Source organism: Schistocerca piceifrons, chromosome 1, assembly GCF_021461385.2.
Source record: "Schistocerca piceifrons isolate TAMUIC-IGC-003096 chromosome 1, iqSchPice1.1, whole genome shotgun sequence".
Taxonomy (NCBI): Eukaryota; Metazoa; Arthropoda; class Insecta; order Orthoptera; family Acrididae; genus Schistocerca; species Schistocerca piceifrons.
Genome location: NC_060138.1, coordinates 1,155,254,245 through 1,155,275,223, shown reverse-complemented (window position 1 = coordinate 1,155,275,223; position 20,979 = coordinate 1,155,254,245).

Genomic DNA, 20,979 nt, shown 5'->3' with positions numbered 1-20,979 from the left:
GAAAGAAAATGTAATGCTAATCATGAAGTATCCAGATAGTTTCATTTTGAGCGTCCAATACAAAATTATTTTGACGCAAAACTACGCTACACTCGACGTAACATTTTAAAGGAAACATTTGAAGAAGATTAGGAGCTAAACCAGCTTGTTTTCATGAGGAGCAGGAACAGTGCACAAGCAATTTTTAGAACTGTGGCTAATTTCAAGATTTTAAACATGGCTGCAGCAGCAACTGTTAAAATTCTTCACAATAAAGGATGGCAGCCAACTGTTTTTGGCTGCCATCCTTTATTGTGAACTGTGGCTAATATTGGGAGATTAGATAAAACATGGCAAAATACATTGCATTCGTAGATCTGGATAAGATTTTCGATAATGTCGAATGGAACATTTCCCATTCTTAGGCAGCATCACATACACGTACGTAAAGGCATCTCATGTTCTTCTTGCGAAGTGGATTTAATGGTTATCGTTGACGAAATAGTACAAGAAGACAAAATAAGGAAAAGTGTAATCCAAGGCTACTCACTGTCGACACTGATATTTAATTTGTGCATTGAGAGGCAGTGTGAGAATTAAAGATTGTCTCGATGTGGCAGTTATTCGAGATAGTCGGTACGATAGGGCTCTCTGAAGATGCAGCAGTCGTCACTTAATGAAGTAGAATTGCGCTTCCTGGCATGTAGTGGGTCGGAAAAATAAAAGCGGTCCACAAAGCACTTCTTGCAGCTTAAGCTACGCAACCTGACATACATCATCTGCCCAAGGCATGGATGGTGTAAGTTTGGTTGTCTATCTTAAAGTGCCTGAAATACTTTCTGGGCCAGTTTATTTTGCCACCTTGTAAAATATGAATACCATCAAGAAGAAAACTAAGCTGGTAGCGGGCGGTAGCGTGAACAACAGGCGGACTTCTGAATGACTAAATGTTATAGTTGGACATTTTTCTGGTCATGTTCGACATGGGGAAAACTGATGTCCGGGTCGCAGTTAATGTGTCACACGCTACGATTATTGTCTCTGATTGCACAGACACCATTACATACCATAGTTCCAATGTCCCGGGAAATCTCTGCAGTAGAGGTCCAATCTCGGTGCAGCATGACGACGACCGCTAACAGATCCACATGGCGTCAGAGGCGAAGATATGAGGTCGGTAGACTGACATCGTGCAGCAGGCCCCTGGAGGCTGCACGAGAGACTCGGATAGATAGGGTGCGGTAACGGTGGCACAAAGTCAAGAAAACTCGTCCATGGACGGTTCGATATGAACTGGCGTTCCGTAGTTGTGCGCCAGTGTAAATGTCATCGCGGCACACGGGTACAGTACGACCTATATGCGAGGACATGACACGTGAAGAGGAAACAGTGTCCGCGATAGTATTACTGCGGCCGTGGATGCGCACACTGCTGTCGGCTAATCTGACGCCTCTCGTGGTGGCTGCCATGGATTCTGTGGATAATAAAGCAGCCTGTCAAGTTGCCGTCCACGGTATTTACTAAGACACCAGGCAAGCAGTGAACGGTTATGGGGTTGCCTTGTATGCTGGATGCAGAGAACGACGCCTGACGGATGGCCACTCAGAGCACATGGGTGTGCTATTTGTTGCTTTTAGGTATATAGCTGCAGACACAGCAGACATGAAATGAAAAGTCAGTCAGTGTGGATAAATCTTGAGACAGGAAAATGGTTCTTGAAAATATATGTTTGGAGCACAGATCTGCTTGAGTGCGAAATGTAGACAATGGGTAAAACAGAAATGAAAAGGTTTTAAGCATTGAATATGCGTTATTACAGACAAGTAATGGTTTAGTCGAAAAAGAAACGAACATGTCCCACAACTACACAATGAGAAAAAATATGCCTAGCAAATAAAACCATAATTGACTCGATTGATCATTGTGTAACTGCCAGCGTATAAATAAGAACTCAGCCGGTCCTAGAATATTTTCTGGACCATCTTCCACGTCTGGCTAAGATCTCTTAATCAGTGGCTGAACAAGTTAGTTTCAAAGTTTGCGGAATGTAGTGGTAGAAGAGTTTCAATGAGCATATTCCCAAAACAGCACTGCGGTGTTAAACCAACTTCGCGTTGAGGACAACTTTGGTTCATGAATAGAAGAGATGGTTATGCACATATTAGGATATGAGTCGTTCCTGAAAACTGTACCTGAATGGGTGGCGCAAGGAATGTATCTCAGAGCAGAGTCTGAGAAAACATTGAAGCAGTCAGAAGGGGAAGAACAAAAGAAATGAAACTTCATGGTTGGACAGATTAGAAAATAGTCAAATTTACAAAGTACTCGATGGTATGAGCCCACTTATCAGCCTCTCTGGCCCGAGTGGACTCACTTTTTCTTTTGACGGGTGTCATAAAGCCTGAGGCAAGCTGGCCCACAACTGATCTAACTGGACCTTTATAGCCCGGATGATGGCATAATGGCAGAGTTTACCTCAAGCTTGTGCCACACACATCCTGCTGCAGTCAGATCTACGAATTTTTCTGGCCTTGGGAGTACCCCAACAAAACGCATACAGTTCACAGAGACAAGTGCGATGTGTAGAAGGGCATAGTCCTGTCGAAAAAGGGCAGCACGGTTCTTCCACATGAGAGGTAACATGTGAGTACGTAGGATGTAAGTGACGTACCGTTATTCGGTTACAGTTCCCTCAATCACTACCGACAGTGGCAGCAAACCCTACCCGCTGGCTCCCGGTACCAGGAAGCCCGGAGTAACGCCGCTCTGCCTCTCCACAACAGTGGAAGGAGAGGTGTCTACCTAGGTCACCGCCATTCTCGCCAATGATGGTGATCTAGGATGGTGCAGAAACTCGATTCATCACTCACCCAATCCGTCGTAATTAATCACCAGTCCATGCTTCCAGATCACGACACCACTCCAAATGCAAGCCATTTCTGCTGTGGTGTTAACAACAGTCCACTCAAAGGGCGGTGATTCCGTGTTCCGACCAGTGGTGCGACATGTGACAGAGTAATGCAGGAAGTCCACTAGTTGTTCTCGGGCGGCAGACGCAAATGTGAATGGAGTACGATGTACTTGGTGCATAATACGGCAACGATGCATTGTGGTAAATAGATGCAGTCGAAAGGAACTTTGACGACAAGTATGTCTCGTCTCATGTTCCCATCTAGTCCAATATCGGGCTACTGTTACACCCTAATGACCCACAAATCTCGATACTGCTCGATCCAACCAGCCGGTCAAATGCAGAGCTACAATTAGACCCCTTTCAAACTCGGTCAGATATTGATAATGCTGTCTGAAAAAAATGGCTCTGAGCACTATGGGACTCAACTGCTGTGGTCATTAGTCCCCTAGAACTTAGAACTACTTAAACCTAACTAACCTAAGGACATCACACACACCCATGCCCGAGGCAGGAGTCGAACCTGTGACCGTAGCAGCAGCGCGGCTCCGAACTGGAGCGCCTAGAACCGCACGGCCACCGCGGCCGGCCAATGCTGTCTGCCGCGAGTGCGTGGCATCTGTGTCCTTCGCTGCAATCTGTCAACATCACACTCTCTTCATGGCCTGTACATACTCCTACACACTTGGAACAACACCAATGCACTCACCTGGCTACTCTACGTGGCACAGGGAATTCCTGCTTCAATCATTTACTTACCCGCTGATGATGTGTACGTGTACAAAGTTACACTGGCATCTGACCATGTCAATTGAGAAGACCACCAAACAAAAATAAGGGCTGGTGGCCTAAACAACAACAACACTGGACTTTCAAAAGAAGCCAAGTTCCCCTTTTCCCTCGTAGCTTCTAAAACTTTCTTCATTCTTTGGACTTACAGAAAATTACAATATATAGACAGAAGACTCGAGGCACAATAAGCTTTCTGTTCTAAAAAACAATCTGTGTAGAAATCATTACTTATTATTGCAGTTATTTTCCAGAAAGACTATACAGTAAGCAGAGATGAACTGAAAGCATAACTTGTTTTCATTCCGTCTCAGTCAGCACTAAAAGTGGTTCTTGTCTTTCAGAGCTAAATTATCTACCAGTCTAGGACCCTTTTTTCATCCCAAAGACGTTCCATGACGTTCAGTTTGGATTTTTGAGCAGGTCACTCCAGTAAGACCAGATTGTCCTTGATTTTTGGACGAAAGTATTCACATCTTCTAGAGAACATGAGGTATTAAACTGGGATGTTAAACTATCAGGACAGGCTTTCCATTGACTATTTTAATGGTTTTGTAACTCAGTCAGTAAAAACGGAACCCTTATCGAATCTCTTCGCTGCTCGTCAGTCCATCTGTCTGTCCAAACGTTAAAAACAATTTTTTCTCAGGAACAGGCACACATCAATTTAAAATGTATGTCACATACTGACGTCTATGGTTTCTTGGTGGTGTAACCCAATGAAACATCTATGTCAGTGCAATCAATAGCTACGTCCATTTATATCTCATATTTTGACAGCGGCAAACTCATTCATCAAAGCCTGTCGGGTAATTCCAGTTGGCCTAAAATCATGAAATTTGGAAAAGAAAGATTTCACAGTACAACGAAAAGAAAAAAATCCGGAAAGGCTAGATTTCTAACTATATCAAACTAGAAAATATTTTTGTCATTTACTACCCGACTATCTGTGAGTCCGTCTGTTAAGATCCGTATTTCTCAGAAATGAGTATTGTATCAAGTTGTAACTTATTTTACGCACCAAGATCTATAGATCCTTACCAGTGTAAAAAATGTAAGCTTCTAAGTAAATGCAGCCAAAAGATACGGCCATTTTGGTCCCATATTTTGACGCTCACAAACTCACTCATCAAAATCTATATGGTACTTACCGTTGGCTTAGAATCACACAGTTTGACAAGAAGCTATGCTTTATAGTACAACCAAAGGAAAAACTCCGAAAACTGTAACTTTATAACCACATCACACGAAAAAAAATGTCATTTGTTGTCAGAATGTTTGTCCGTCATCTGTTAAAAACCCTTTTTCTCAACCACAGATAAATGTTTTAAGTTGAAATTTATGTCACATACTATAAACCTACGTTTCTAGCATTTGTAGACTTAGAGAAAGCTTTTGACAATGTTAACTGGAATACTCTCTATCAAATTCTGAAGGTGGCAAGGGTAAAATACAGGGAGCGAAAGGCTATTTACAATTTGTACAGAAACCAGATGGCAGTTATAAGAGTCGAGGGACATGAAAGGGAAGCAGTGGTTGGGAAAGGAGTGAGACAGGGTTGTAGCCTCTCCCCGATGTTATTCAATCTGTATATTGAGCAAGCAGTAAAGGAAACAACAGATAAATTCGGAGTTGGTATTAAAATTCATGGAGAAGAAGTAAAAACTTTGAGGTTCGCCGATGACATTGTAATTCTGTCAGAGACAGCAAAGGACTTGGAAGAGCAGTTGAATGGAATGGACAGTGTCTTGAAAGGAGGATATAAGATGAACATCAACAAAAGAAAAACGAGGATAATGGAATGTAGTCAAATTAAATCGGGTGATGCTGAGGGAATTAGATTAGGAAATGAGACACTTAAAGTAGTAAAGGAGTTTTGCTATTTAGGGAGTAAAATAACTGATGATGGTCGAAGTAGAGAGGATATAAAATGTAGACTGGCAATGGCAAGGAAATCGTTTCTGAAGAAGAGAAATTTGTTAACATCGAGTATAGATTTAAGTGTCAGGAAGTCGTTTCTGAAAGTATTTGTATGGAGTGTAGCCATGTATGGAAGTGAAACATGGACGATAACTAGTTTGGACAAGAAGAGAATAGAAGCTTTTGAAATGTGGTGCTACAGAAGAATGCTGAAGATAAGGTGGGTAGATAACGTAACTAATGAGGAGGTATTGAATAGGATTGGGGAGAAGAGAAGTTTGTGGCACAACTTGACTAGAAGAAGGGATCGGTTGGTAGGACACGTTTTGAGGCATCAAGGGATCACAAATTTAGCATTGGAGGGCAGCGTGGAGGGTAAAAATCGTAGAGGGAGACCAAGAGATGAATACACTAAGCAAATTCAGAAGGATCTAGGTTGCAGTAGGTACTGGGAGATGAAGAAGCTTGCACAGGATAGAGTAGCATGGAGAGCTGCATCAAACCAGTCTCAGGACTGAAGACGACAACAACAACAACTATAAATTTATGTCAAATACTAAGGTCTATGGTCGTTTGGTGGTATAATAAACGTTAACTATTAAATCAGTGCAATCTAAAGGTACGGTCATTTATGTCACATCTTTTGATACTAGCAGACTCACTCATCAAAACCTACAAGGTACTTCCGTTGATCCGGAATCATGAAATTAGACAAGAAGCAAGGTTTCACATTACAAGTAAAGGAAAAAATTCGAAAATTTTTAATTTGTAACTATATCGAACGAAAAAAAGTATTTCTTTTAACACTTATTATCCGACGTCAAACTTGAAATTAAAACCATCATCAGTTCCTCATTCACGCTGACTGGTGCACAGTGCAAAAGTCAAACATCAAGCAAGGAATGACCCTATTACCCATTTGACGAGTTTCGGAATATGAGCAATAAAGTCATTCTACGTCTACATCTACATACATACTCCGCAATCCACCATACGGTGCGTGGCGGAGGGTACCTCGTACCACAACTAGCATCTTCTCCCCCTGTTCCACTTCCAAACAGAACGAGGGAAAAATGTCTGCCTATATGCCTCTGTATGAGCCCTAATCTCTCTTATCTTATCTTTGTGGTCTTTCCGCGAAATGTAAGTTGGCGGCAGTAAAATTGTACTGCAGTCTGCCTCAAATGCTGATTCTCTAAATTTCCTCAGTAGCGATTCACTAAAAGAACACCTCCTTTCCTCTAGAGACCCCACCCGAGTTCCTGAAGCATTTCCGTAACACTCGCGTGATGATCAAACCTACCAGTAAAGAATCTAGCAGCCCGCCTCTGAATTGCTTCTATGTTCTCCCTCAATCCGACCTGATAGGAATCCCAAACGCTCGAGCAGTACTCAAGAATAGGTCTTATTAGTGTTTTATGAGCGGTCTCCTTTACAGATGAACCACATCTGCCCAAAATTCTACCAATGAACCGAAGACGACTATCCGCCTTCCCCACAACTGCCATTACATGCTAGTCCCACTTCATATCGCTCTGCAATGTTACGCCCAAATATTTAATCGACGTGATTGTGTCAATCGCTACACTACTAATGGAATATTCAGACATTACGGGATTCTTTTTCCTATTCATCTGCATTAATTTACATTTATCTATATTTAGAGTTAGCTGCCATTCTTTACACCAATCACAAATCCTGTCTAAGTCATCTTCTATCCTCCTACAATCACTCTACGACGACACCTTCCCGTACACCGCTGCATCATCAGCAAACAGCCGCACATTGCTGTCCACCCAATCCAAAAGATCATTTATGTAGATAGAAAACAACAGCGGACCTACCACACTTCCCTAGGGCACTCCAGATGATACCCTCACCTTCGATGAACACTCACCATCGAGGACAACGTACTGGGTTCTATTACTTAAGAAGTCTTCGAGCCACTCACATATTTGGGAACCAATCACATATGCTCTTACCTTAGTTAGGAGTCTGCAGTGGAGCACCGAGTCAAACGCTTTCCGGAAGTCAAGGAATATGGCATCCATCTGATACCCTTCATCCAAGGTTCGCAAGATATCATGTGAAAAAAGGGCGAGTTGCGTTTCGCAGGAGCGTTGCTTTCTAAAGCCGTGCTGATGCATGGACAGCAACTTCTCTGTCTCATGGAAATTAATTATACTCGAACTGAGAATATGTTCGAGAATCCTGCAACAAACCGATGTTAAGGATATTGGTCTGTAATTTTGAGGATCCGTCCTTCTACACTTCTTGTATACAGGCGTCACCTGCGCTTTTTTGCAGTCGCTCGGGACTTTACGTTGGGCAAGAGATTCGCGATGAATGCAAACTAAGTAAGGAGCCAACGCAGTAGAGTACTCTCTGTAAAACCGAATTGGAATCTCATCAGGACCTGGCGATTTATTTATTTTCAACACATTCATCTGCTTCACAACCCCAGGGATGTCTATCACTATGTCCTCCACGCGGGAATCTGTACGAGACTCAAACGGCGGAATGTTTGTACGATCCTCCTGCATGAAAGATTTCTCAAATGCTAAATTTAAAATTTCAGCTTTCGTTTTGCTGTTTTCCGTTGCCAGGCCAGACTGATCAGTGAGTGACTGGATGGAAGCCTTCGATCCGCTTACCGATTTTACGTAAGACCAGAATTTCCTTTCTTGATGTTTGACATTTCTCCATTGCGACCCCATCAGCCTGATTGGAGAAGTACTGATTATTATAATAATGTTCACCCCCTTTTTGCATGACTTTATATCACATTTATATTATTGAAATTGGCACATCCTCTAAATTCTTTGAATCGCAATCCCTGCGGCCGATACCTCGCCAGTATCAATGTCGGTAATAGGTAACAATGATCGAGATTCTCGATTCCCGGAATGGATGAAGTGTCTACACACGTAATTAAGTTTGTACGGAACCCTCAGTGCGCGAATGCTACTCGTGTCTGGCCAGTTTTTTTTTTATGAAAAACAGTTTTCATTTCTGCTGGTAATCAAAATTATTAGTCCGATTCCAAAGCAATAAAAATAAGCACGACATCATACCTACCGAATTTCGTCGTTGCTATAACACTCACAGGTTATAGACATTCTTCGTCAGACAAATGACCGATCGACATATGCCCAGGTGTGTTTTGTTTTCCATGGAATTTGGTGTTGACGGGACATTACTCCTGATGCCATATACCAAGAAGTGGCCATAAAAATAAAATAAAACCACACCATTGGAATGGTACTTAAGAACTCAAATGTGCTGAACCGCACTTCATGGGTTTCCAGTACGGGAAAAATGGGAGTTGCGACTGCCACAACACAAGTGGAATATTCTGTGGCAAGACCTAGCCTCCAAGGTTCTATTTGGGAGTGTGCGCGCAACGTGCTACAAGGTCGTAACCGTTCTATTCCAACAAACTCCAAACTTTATTCAATTCACTTAGCCCGATCCACTGACTGTGAGATGTGTGCAGAAGAGGACGTAATCGAATATCGTTTTGTGTGCCACAAATTTCGTATCGTCTGGGACATAGCAAACGACATGCTGCGATTGATAAACAGAGTCCCTACGAATCGCATCACGATGTCAGGCGCCATCATACCACAGTGGAACCCCTGTCCCAAAACGAAGAAAAATACTACGACCTGGAGAAAAAAAAATTGGTTCAAATGGCTCTGAGCACTATGGGACTTAACATCTGTGGTCATCAGTCCCCTAGAACTTAGAACTACTTGAACCTAACTAACCTAAGGACATCACACACATCCATGCCCGAGGCAGGATTCGAACCTGCGACCGTAGCAGTCGCGCGGTTCCGGACTGAGCGCCTAGAACCGCGAGACCACCGCGGCCGGCGACCTGGAGAAGTTTCACAAGTTGGATTTCCTGGAATATTTGTGGAATGAACACGGTGAGGAACGAACACCGTGAGGAACAAACACGGAAGAAATATAGCGACACTTTTGCAAATTTCCTGAAGATAGCTTTGCGAGAAGCGAATGGTGATAAGGGACTACAATTTATTTGTTTGGTTACAAAGGTGTCCACACAACTTTTACCAGTTTCGAAATGTCTGTATGTTCTATAAACGGTTAGCTGTGAATGTGCTGAATATAGAACGCTATGGCATTCCCCCGGTCTCTAACATGGTAAATGTATCGCCCCAAAACAGTCTGTTTACTTCGCACCAATAAAGGCGCATCCATAAATAATCGCTCTTCAAATTTGCAGCCGCAGTTATGCAAATAAACGCGAAACGCGTGCGCAGAGAGGCATAAACAAAGTACCTGAGTAGCGAATCAGCCGAGCACCGCACCATCGAGAGACAGATATACGGCAGTCGCGAGCGGCAGCAAATAACAGCCCACCAGCCATGAGTCACGTCGTCAGCAGACCTCGACGACGTCACAGGCGACAAAAACCACAGTCCCGTTCGGCCGCTGCGGTGCACCTCTTGTGTCAACGGTGAACGAAACCACTCCGAAATCCTTGCTCCTGGTTGCTGCCACAAGTACTTCATTTCCAAAGATTCTACGAAGCGTGTTTTTTAAGTAAGTACCGTTTTGAAATTTAAAAAAAGACGTGCTAAGATATCTCAATAATTTTATTTTTACATGAAAGCCTGTACCTTAATCTTCATTTCTACATAATTGTCATAACGTTGTATCAGTTTTTGAATGCCCTCCACATAGAAGTCTGCCGCCTGACTTGTTAACCACTGCATCACCACTGTTTTGACTTCGTCATCGTCTTTAAGACGCTGACCGCCCAGGTGTCTCGTCAAGTGCAGGAACAGATTGTAGTCACTGGGGGCAAGATTGGTGCTGTACGGAGAATGATCTAGAGGTTCCCATCTTTCGTCTGATTCGCCACATGCGGACAGGCATTGTCTTGAAGCAAAACGATGCCCTTGCTCAACTTCCATGGCCTGTTGCTTTGATTCTGGTGCGACGTAGCCTCCCATGTTTCATCGCCCGTAACAATTTGGCTTAATAAATCATCACCGTCGTTGTGATACCGCTCAAGGAAAGTCAATGCACTGTCTAAACGGTCGGCCGCACTGACCGAGCGGTTCTAGGCGCTACAGCCTGGAACCGCGCGACCGCTACGGTCGCAGGTTCGAAACCTGCCTCGGGCATGGATGTGTGTGATGTCTTTAGGTTAGTTAGGTTTAAGTAGTTCTAAGTTCTAGGAGACTGATGACCACAGCAGTTAAGTCCCATAGTGCTCAGAGCCATTTGAACCACTGTCTAAAAGTTTGGTTTTGTGCACATCCGTCAACATTTTCGGTAACCAACGTGCGCACAATTTTCGGTAATTCAAGTTCTCGGTCACAATGCCATACAAAACACTACGAGAAACACTAGGAAAGTCATCCCGCAAATCGTAAAACGTCTGTTTTCTCTCACCCTATTGTCCACTTACTGTACCAAACTTTCATTAACGACCGAAGGACGCCCACTCCGTTATTCATCATGCACGTATGTGCGGCCATCTTTAAATGCTCTCACCCACTTTCTTACCATTCCATCACTCATAATGTTTTCTCCGTAAACCGTACAGATCTCATGACGAATATCGATCGCTTTTAGACCTTTAGCACTAAGAAATCTTATAACAGCCCGTACTTCACAGTCGGCGGGACTCACGATTATCGGAGGCATCTTAAACACTTAGTACACAACGTAAACATGGAAGAATCAGACTGTAATGGAGTCAGTGCGTAGATTAAGGTACAGGTTTTCATGTAAAAATAATATTATTGACATATCTTAGCACGTATTTTTTTAATGTCAAAACGGTACTACATGAAAAACACGCCCCGTATTTCTCTTGCAGTCCCAAATCACGAGCAGCACGTTTAGGTAATAAGGCGAATGTACAGGAGATGCAAAAATGTTAAGGTTTTCGTGGCCACTTGTTGCCAGATTTCCTGTTGGATTCTATCTCGGATTCATCAACCCAGGCCTGAATTTGAAGAAGAAATTTCTAGAATGTACGTTTGGAGCACAGAATTGCGTGGTAGTAAAACATGGACTGTGGGAAAACCGGAACAGAAGACAATGGAAGCATTTGAGATGTGGTGCTACAGACGAATGTTGAGGATTAGGTGAACTGATGGGGAATGAGGAGGTACTGCCCAGAATCGGAGAGGAAAAGAGTATGTGGAAAACCCTACAAAGGAGAAGGGACGGCATGACAGGACATTTGTTAACACGTCAGGGAATTACTTCCATGGTACTAGAGGGAGCTGTAGAGGGCAAAAACTGTACAGTAAGACAGAGATTGGAATACATCCAGCAATAATTGAGGACGTAGGTTGGAAGTGCTAGTCTAAGACGAAGAAGTTGCCACAGGAGGGGAACTCGTGGCGGGTCGCATCAAACCAGTCAGAAGAGTCATCACACACAAAAACAAATCGAGATCTGGTGACTGTGGTGGCCGTGGGAGGTGCGACGGTTAATCCTCGTGTTCACAAAACCAGTCCTGGGCGATGTGAGCTGTTTGAACAGGGGTCCTGTCGTCCTGGATGGACCTAATCAGCGAAAAGGGTCTAATAATACATGGCAGTTGTTCGACTTTGCAGAGTAACCATGAGGCCCATGGAATACCACGATATGGCTTTCCAAATCATCACCGAACCCCCCCTCCCCCCCCCCCCCCGCCGTGTTTCACTTAAACTTGGCCAGAAGCTGGAAACAGTGTGCAACAAGACCCGTCCAACCAAATGACGTTCTTCATTGCTCCATAGTCCAGGATGACGGCTTCGGCACCACGTTTTCCTGTTACAGGCATTTGCACCACTGATGAGTCGTTTTGGAAATCCAGTCCACCCCGCGATTCCCGGATTATGGAGCTCCTTTCTTGGTGTTTTGGTGATGACGGGTTACGCGAGTACGACATTCACTTCTGCAGCGACTTTTTCAGCTGTCGTCCTCTTATTTTTACGCTATTGGCCATTAAAATTGCTGCACCACGAAGATGACGTGCTACAGACGCGAAATTTAACCGACAGAAAGAAGATGCTGCGATATGCAAATCATTAGCTTCTCAGAGCATTCACACAAGGTTGGAGCCGATGGCGACACCTACAATGAGGAAAGTTTCCAACCGATTTCTCATACACAAACAGCAGTTGACCGGCGTAGCCTGGTGGAACGTTGTTGTGATGCCTCCTGTAAGGAGGAGAAATGCGTACCATCATGTTTCCGACTTTGATAAAGGTCGGATTGTAGCCTATCGCGATTGCGGTTTATCGTATCGCGATATTGCTGCTCGCGTTGGTCGAGATCCAATGACTGTTAGCACAACATGGCATCGGTGGGTTCAGGAGGGTAATACGGAACGCCGTGCTGGATCCCAACGGCATCGTATCACTAGCAGTCGAGATGACAAGCATCTTATCCGCACGGCTGTAACGTATCGTGTAGCCACGACTCGATCTCTGAGTCAACAGATGGGGACGTTTGCAAGACAACAGCCATCTGCACGAACAGTTCGACGACGTTTGCAGCACCATGGACTATCAGCTCTGAGACCATGGCTGCGGTTACACTTGACGCTGCATCACAGACAGGAGCGCCTGCGACAGTGTACTCAACGACGAATCTGGGTGCACGAATGGCAAAACGTCATTTTTTCGGATGAATCCAGGTTCTGTTTACAGCATCATGACGGTCGCATCCGTGTTTGGCGACACCGCGGTGAACGCACATTGGAAGCGTGTATTCGTGATCGCCATTCTGGCGTACCACCCGGCGTGATGGTATGGGGTGCCATTGGTTACACGTCTCGGTCACCTCTTGTTCGCTTGACGGCACTTTGAACAGTGGACGTTACATTTCAGATGTGTTACGACCCGTGGCTCTACCCTTAATTCGATCGCTGCGAAACTCTACATTTCAGCAAGTTAATGCACGACCGCATGTGGCAAGTCCTCTACGGGCCTTTCTGGATACAGAAAATGTTTGACTGCTGCCCTGGCCAGCACATTCTCCAGCTCTCTCACCAATTGAAATCGTCTGGTCAATGGTGGCCGAGCAACTGGCTCGTCACAATACGCCAGTCATTACTCTTGATGAACTGTGGTATCGTGTTGAAGCTGCATGGGCAGCTGTACCTGTACACGCCATCCAAGCTCTGTTTGACTCAATGCCCAGAGGTGGTTGTTCTGGGTACTGCTTTCTCAGGATCTATGCACCCAAATTGCGTGAATATGTAAACACATGTCAGTTCTAGTATAAAATATCTTTTTTTCCAATGAATATCCGTTTATCATCTGCATTTCTTCTTGGTGTAGGAATTTTAATGGCCGGTAGTGTAGTTACAATCCCGGTCAATGAGTGTCCGTCACGGTCACTCAACACGCACTGCCGTCCGCATCTCGACTTAGGGGATGATGTTTCTCCGCTTTCTCTGATTGAGGTATGAATCTTAGATTCAGTGCCTACTGAAATACAAAAACTCCGGCTAGCTTGATTACGAGTATCAGAAATTTTGCACACATTCGCATTCACTTAACCCTGACCCAGTGCATTCACAAACAGACAGAACGTTGTTCTGACCACAGCTAACACTTGTAACCTACTGAGGACATTGTACAGCTGCCGTTCATGTCGAATATACCAACGCAAACTGCAGACTTGGCTAGTATCTGCACTTATGTTCAAGTGAGCATTCCTTGGGGTGTTTCCATACTTTCGTCCACTTGCTGGATGTTCAACGATGTTAACATCAGTCCTAACCTTACAAGTGACACTTGTAAATATATATACCAGTGGCCTTCAATAACGAAGTTCCAGCATGAGCCTAAGGTCTCCGAAGTTGGTGTTGGGAGCAGAGATTATGAACTGCAGATCTGTGTTTGCAGTTCTATGATATGTTTGCTCGATGTGGATTGACACACACCTTAGCATCCAATTTAGTCAGTCTCCATGGCAGTCGGAGATACATACACTAGAAACTTCCTGGTAGGGCTGGCAGTTAGGAGGTGCAGTACAAGTGATTTTCCTATATTGAAGCAGTATTGAACATAATCAGCCCAATTGTCAATCGTGTGATTATTGTCACATGTGTTGGGACAACATTATCCAATTTTCATGTGCTTAAAATTCTTTTATGCCATTAGGCCCCGTCACTTAAAAACAAGATTTCCCTATGTCCCTTGTAAATATGTGGTGTAATTGACTGATATTTCTCAAATTTACAGGACTGTGGAGATTATAAAAGGAAATCAGTACTGAGAAACGGCACGTGGGGTTTCTAAAAAATGGTTCTGAGCACTATGGGACTTAACATCCGAGGTCATCAGTCACCTAGAACTTAGAACTACTTAAACCTAACCAACCTAAGGACACCACACACATCCATGCCCGAGCCATGATTCGAACCTGCGACCGTAGCGGTCGCACGGTTCCTGAATGTAGCGCCTAGAACCGCTCGACCACTTCGGCCGGCTGGGGTTTCTACATCATTGCAAGAGATTCTGATAACAGTTTTTGAGAAAGCTTTCTATGCTTCTAATTTTGCAAATAAAACGCCATAGAGTGATTCTTGGAACTTTACTGACATGCAATGAAAAAAGTTCTGTTTGTTGTGTCATCAAGTATTTTAAAAATTTGCAGGTATGACTGGTTGTAAAGATAGCCTGGACCACACTTTCATTGCTATGAAATCTCCAGTAAAAACTAATCCATTATCAAAGCTTAATGAATATGAATGAGGTATTTGAATGACTATAACAGAGAGATCAACGTAACTGTGGAAGCCTCACCTTTTGTAAAATCCGGTTTATTTGAAATGGTCAAAAGCAACATCTTCACTTAACAGAATTCTCACAAATCGTACCGGCTACGAGTATTACAATCTAATAACTCAACGTAGTAATTGTTAATTTCATTTGCAATTTTCGTCATTAATACTTCTGTAGCTAGATAGTCCCTCCTCCCGCACCCAAAAAAATAATCATGGACCTTGCTGTGCTGGGTTGGCTTGCATGTCTCAATGGTTCAGGTAGCTGTACCGTAGGTGCAAAGTCATTAGAATGGTATCTATGAAGAGGGCTGACTAATACATTGTTTCTAAATGGGTACAGCTATTTCTTGAATAGTTGCGGGGATAGGCAACATGGCTTAGCTATGTCAGTACTGCGAATAGCTAAAAGGAATGGGAAAGTACAGCTGTTGTGGGTCAACGATAACAGCATCTCTTAAGTAAGATATCCATTGGATAAAATAGCACATCGCTCTAATCACCGGGTGGGTACTACTCAAGAGGTTGTTGTTACCAGAAAAAAAGGAAAAAAAATCTTGTGTCCTATTACTCAGAGAGTGGCATTTTGGATCCGTTAAGCAGATGGGCAGGTTACAAAATTGGAATATGGGATGGAAGTGAATAAAGTATGCCAGTGATTCTATTTTAATGTCACCTGTGTGTGATAACATTAACGCTGGAAACAATTCGTTCATGTGTTTCGAAGTTTCGTGGTACGCTACTCTCAATTAAATTTTATATGAACTGAGATCTTAAGCATTTAACGCTGTCTTCCTCTTCTATGTCCTTGCCCTCGTACTTCGTGCACATGGAAGTGGAAATGTCTTCAAGTTCCTGAGTTCTCTGAAGTGAGTCGTTTGAGAGTGCGCTAACGTCCACGTGAACTTCAGTAGAACCTCTTTCTGAAACGCCACTTCGCTTGCTGTTATGGGAATTAAATAATGGTGTTACTGACATAGCAACAAATAACTGTTGGCTGGTGATCCGGGAGAATGGGACAAACAGCGAGGTCATCGGTCCCATTTGATGAGGGAAGGAAGTCGGCCGTGCCCTTTTATAGGAACCACCCCTGCATTTGCCTGATGCGATTTACGGAGATCACGGAAAACCTAAATCAGGATGGCGAGACGCGGGATTGAACCGTCGTCCTCCCGAATGTGAGTCCAGTGTGCTAACCACTGCGCCACCTCGCTCGATAAAGGAGTACAGCTTACAGACTGAATCTAGAAGGGATCCACTTGCAATTATTCCCGAAGTGTATGAGGACTGTTTGATTAACTCATTAGTATCTCGTTCAGAAATCGTTTGTCCTCTGTAAGACAGGCACACTCGAATAATTTTCCCACGTTAGCTGTGTAACAACACTAGTTTGAGTTACCTAAAAGGATACTACGAGTCACGTACATTAAAGTCCTTGACTAGTGCAACTATCCGTGAACTGAAGTTAACTGGAAAATAGATAAGCACAACCTACTGCAGTTCTGTTATTCGTCTGTCTAGAAAAGGAATACAAAAAATAAGAAGGAATTTCTACCTGTGCATACTCCATCTCAAGTAGTTTCAAAATTCTTCGCTGTCCTCGTCACAATGCAGACACTTCACTTCCTCGCTCTGTATTGGCTGCGTCTCTTATGAGAATACGTCTACTCCTTCAAAATACGCTTCAAACAGGGATGCATAAATCTGAAGCGTCACTCAGGAAATTCGGCGCTTATTGAGCAAAAAGACATCCTCTCGGCGACCGCTACCAATTCTCAGAGTCACTAACAATAGTCTTCAGTCATTCTATATTCCACTTTACAGTTGCTATAGAGGAGAACGAAGTTAACTGTTACGACATACTGATTCATTATTGCACCTTACAAAGCTGTTAAGACCGCAGATAAATAATGAATATGAAATCAATGTTGGTTTTAAGTCTTATAGCTTTTTCGATCTGTCAAAATTTTGGTAACGTTTTTGGAGAACAGCGATCTTTTGAGCTATATACAATTAGTGAAAAACAGTCTAGATCGCAATAATTATTTTAAATAAAATGAACTGTTTCGTCCTAGTCTTAGACTGTCTTCAGAATAGCACCATGATCTAAAGCTGACGATCTCCAGATCACTCAGTAGACCTCAGTCACTGAAACAGCTGGTTCTGTTCTGGACATTGTCAACTTCAAATGATGGTGCTATTCTAAAGATGGCCTAAGACTAGGCCGAAACCGCTCATTTTAAATGGTTCTAAGCACTATGGGACTTAACATCTGAGGTCATCAGTCCCCTAAACTTACAACTACTTAAACCTAACTAACCTAAGGACATCACACACGCCCATGCTCGAGGCAGGATTCGAATCTGCGACCGTAGCAGCAGCGCGGTTCCTGACAGAAGCGCCTAGAACCGCTCGTCCACAACGGCCGGCTTCATTTTAAATAAAATAACCATTGCGGTCTAGTCAGTTCTTCACTAATTATGTTTTTGATCTGTGCTGTACTTAGATTCGGTGCTGATTACATCGTTAACTAATGTTAAAAAACCTATGCTCATGCCTTTTAAAGGGTCAGTGTGTTGGAGTTTCTATTAAACTTCTTACGGAAGACGATTGAAAGACATACAGCGACAGCTGGCAAAACTATAAATAGTGGTCGTACACAATCACCAAACCAAAAAAAAAAATGAAAGTGAAATGTTTTAGGTGAAATATGCTCGAAAACGTGGAAAATCTGACCACCTCGTTTAAGTACGACAAAGAGATACGATTCCAGAGCGACATATATTTGACAACAAGGTTTCAAAACCTCGAAAGTAGAACCAAACAGTAACTCAACCTCCCTAATCTTGCGCTCCAGGAAGTTGTTTCTTACTTAACAGTGGTAGAAAGAAGAAAAGAAAAGACTAAGACAGTACTATATCGGTAAACACGTTTATTATATGCACAGAAAAAACAGATACTACAGAACATTCAGGATACTTTGGGAAAGGAAACGAAACACGTGTGATATACAAATAAACAGCCTTTTTGTTTGGTCTGCTCCCCCGAATCAACCAGCCAACCTAAACAGCCTTTTATCTAGTTACATAGACGCACCACAACTTCCAGAAGACAACGTAATAATATTTTTTTATTTTAATTTTATCAATATTTTTCAGCTTAAAACGTGACTGTATTCAAATCATGGAGGTATGAATTACACAACGCCTTCAGTCACAACTTTTTCGTGTCTTATTAACTACACGATGCATTCTCGACCCTGTGGGTCCATCGTCAGGTGTAATTTGTCTTAATACACGTTTTATTTCTTCTCCTGAACGAGGTGAAATGCATATTCCTGTCACGGAAAGGTTTAATGTTAGGTTATGAATTTCGTAAGTCGAACGCGGAAAATATGTGCAAAATAGTGGAAAATGAACAGTGTAAACTTACCATATAATCCAAGGAAAGCATTTTTGACGTTTTAACACCGGTAAACTTTCTATTCTCAGTCGTTATAGTACATGTCACTTCATTCAAGATGTACATTTGCACACACATGTTCATAAACGGTTCACAGATGATTTTTGTACATGGTGTTGTCAAAGATGAATTTATTCGTAGTGCTAAAGATATAACTATTAAACAATTGACATATGCAAGAAATAACTTTAGAATAGGTCTTTAAAATTACTGAAATAACTATGGCTTGCAAATTCTGTTTGTTCAATTAACACTGATTCTGTTTTTTTGATTTTGTGGAGGTATATCTCCAGTTGCTCTAACAGACTTAGGATCTTACCATTGGCTTCGTTATGTAGTATTACCAAATTGTTTTCTAGACTTTTGATGACATGTTTCGTTTCCAACATATGTTGTACAATGTCTGATTTTTCGAAATTCTCGAGCCTGAAAGCATTTACATGTTGCTGGAAACGGGTCTTGAATTTTCTGCCTTTTTTTCCCTACATAGTAGGCAGAACAACTGAGACATGATACTTTGTACACTCCGCTGTTGTTGTATGTTTGTGTATTTGATTATACGTTATGGATGAGTAAGTTTCCTAACTTATTATTGCTTGAGAATGCAACTGTTACATTTCTTTTTCTGAAAAGGTTGGCGATTTGTTGTGATATGGGGTGCAGGTATGGGGTACTGGAGAATATTTTCTCTCCTTTGACAGTTTGTCTATTCGTTGTCTTGCTTCTGTGTATTTGTCTGCTTAAATTGTCAATTGTTTTGGCTGTGTAGCCATTGTTTATGGCAATGTTCTTTATTGTAACTGTCTCATTCTTGACAGTGTTTTCTTCTAAATCAAGGGAGTGTACTCTGTGTAGCATGGACCTAAATGCAACATGTTTCTGTGTGGGTGGATGGCATGATGAGTTGTTCAGTATTATGTCTGTGTATGTGCGCTTTTTTGTATGCTGAACTTGTGTTTTTGTTGGAGGACAACAAAAGCATAAACTTCCTGGTTCTTAAAATCACCAACTAGAGACCGTGTAGTTAATAAAACACGAACGAGCAGTTCTAGGCGCTTCAGTCTGGAAGCGTGCGACCGCTATGGTCGCAGGTTCGAATCCTGCGTAGGGCACGGATGTGTGTGATGTCCTTAGGTTAGTTAGGTTTAAGTAGTTCTAAGTTCTAGGGGACTGATGACCTCAGAAGTTAAGTGCCATAGTGCTCAGAGCCATTTGAACCATTTGAACGAAAAAGTTGTGACTGAAGGCGTTGTTTAATTCATATCTCCAATGTAATAATAATATACAAGCAAGTAAAGAACTACAGAAATCATAAAAATGACGACACCAATTACGACTTGCGTCCTTTGCGAGCAGGTTCTCGCACTTCCTTTAGTGTGTTGGTGAGTAGCTTTAATTTACCGAAGATCCCAAACACTGTAGGACAACTAACTTCTTCACTATGTTAGTAAGATGAACATTGCCTCGCCGTAACAATTTAATTGCTGGAAATTACTCAGTGGGTAGGGACACAGGATTCGCTCTGACCTCGTCCTTTTGCCTATGTTAGTGTAGCTTAAAAATATTACAGTCATCGTGGCACCGACGCAAAATTACTCCCAGGTTATTGCTAAAGCTGCGATACATTTTTCGATCGCAGGTAGTCGCAAAGCTGCGTCCAACAGTTGATTACCTGCCGTAAAAGTCAACTACACGATAATTACATTCAATGAAATAGCTCACCGTATAAATTTGACTGCACTGCAATAAAAACCAGATTGTAAATAGACAATCGTGTTTTAGTTCAATGATTCGCTGTAAATTATTCGTGAGTTGTGTACGATGAGAACTACAGTGCCGTCGCACACCTATTAAGTGATTGTCTTGAAAAATAACTTCACTGTTTTAACGTCTAGCTACAACAACTTCCTGAAATCCTGCGTGGAGATGATCACAAATTCATTAAATGAATACATTTTCCAACATTGGCTGAATTCATTTTAAAAATGGTTCAAGTGGTTCTGAGCACTATGGGACTTAACTGCTGAGGTCATCAGTCGCCTGGAACTTAGAACTACTTAAACCTAACTAACCTAAGGACATCACACACATCCATGCCCGAGGCAGGATTCGAACCTGCGACCGTAGCTACAGATTATCATATC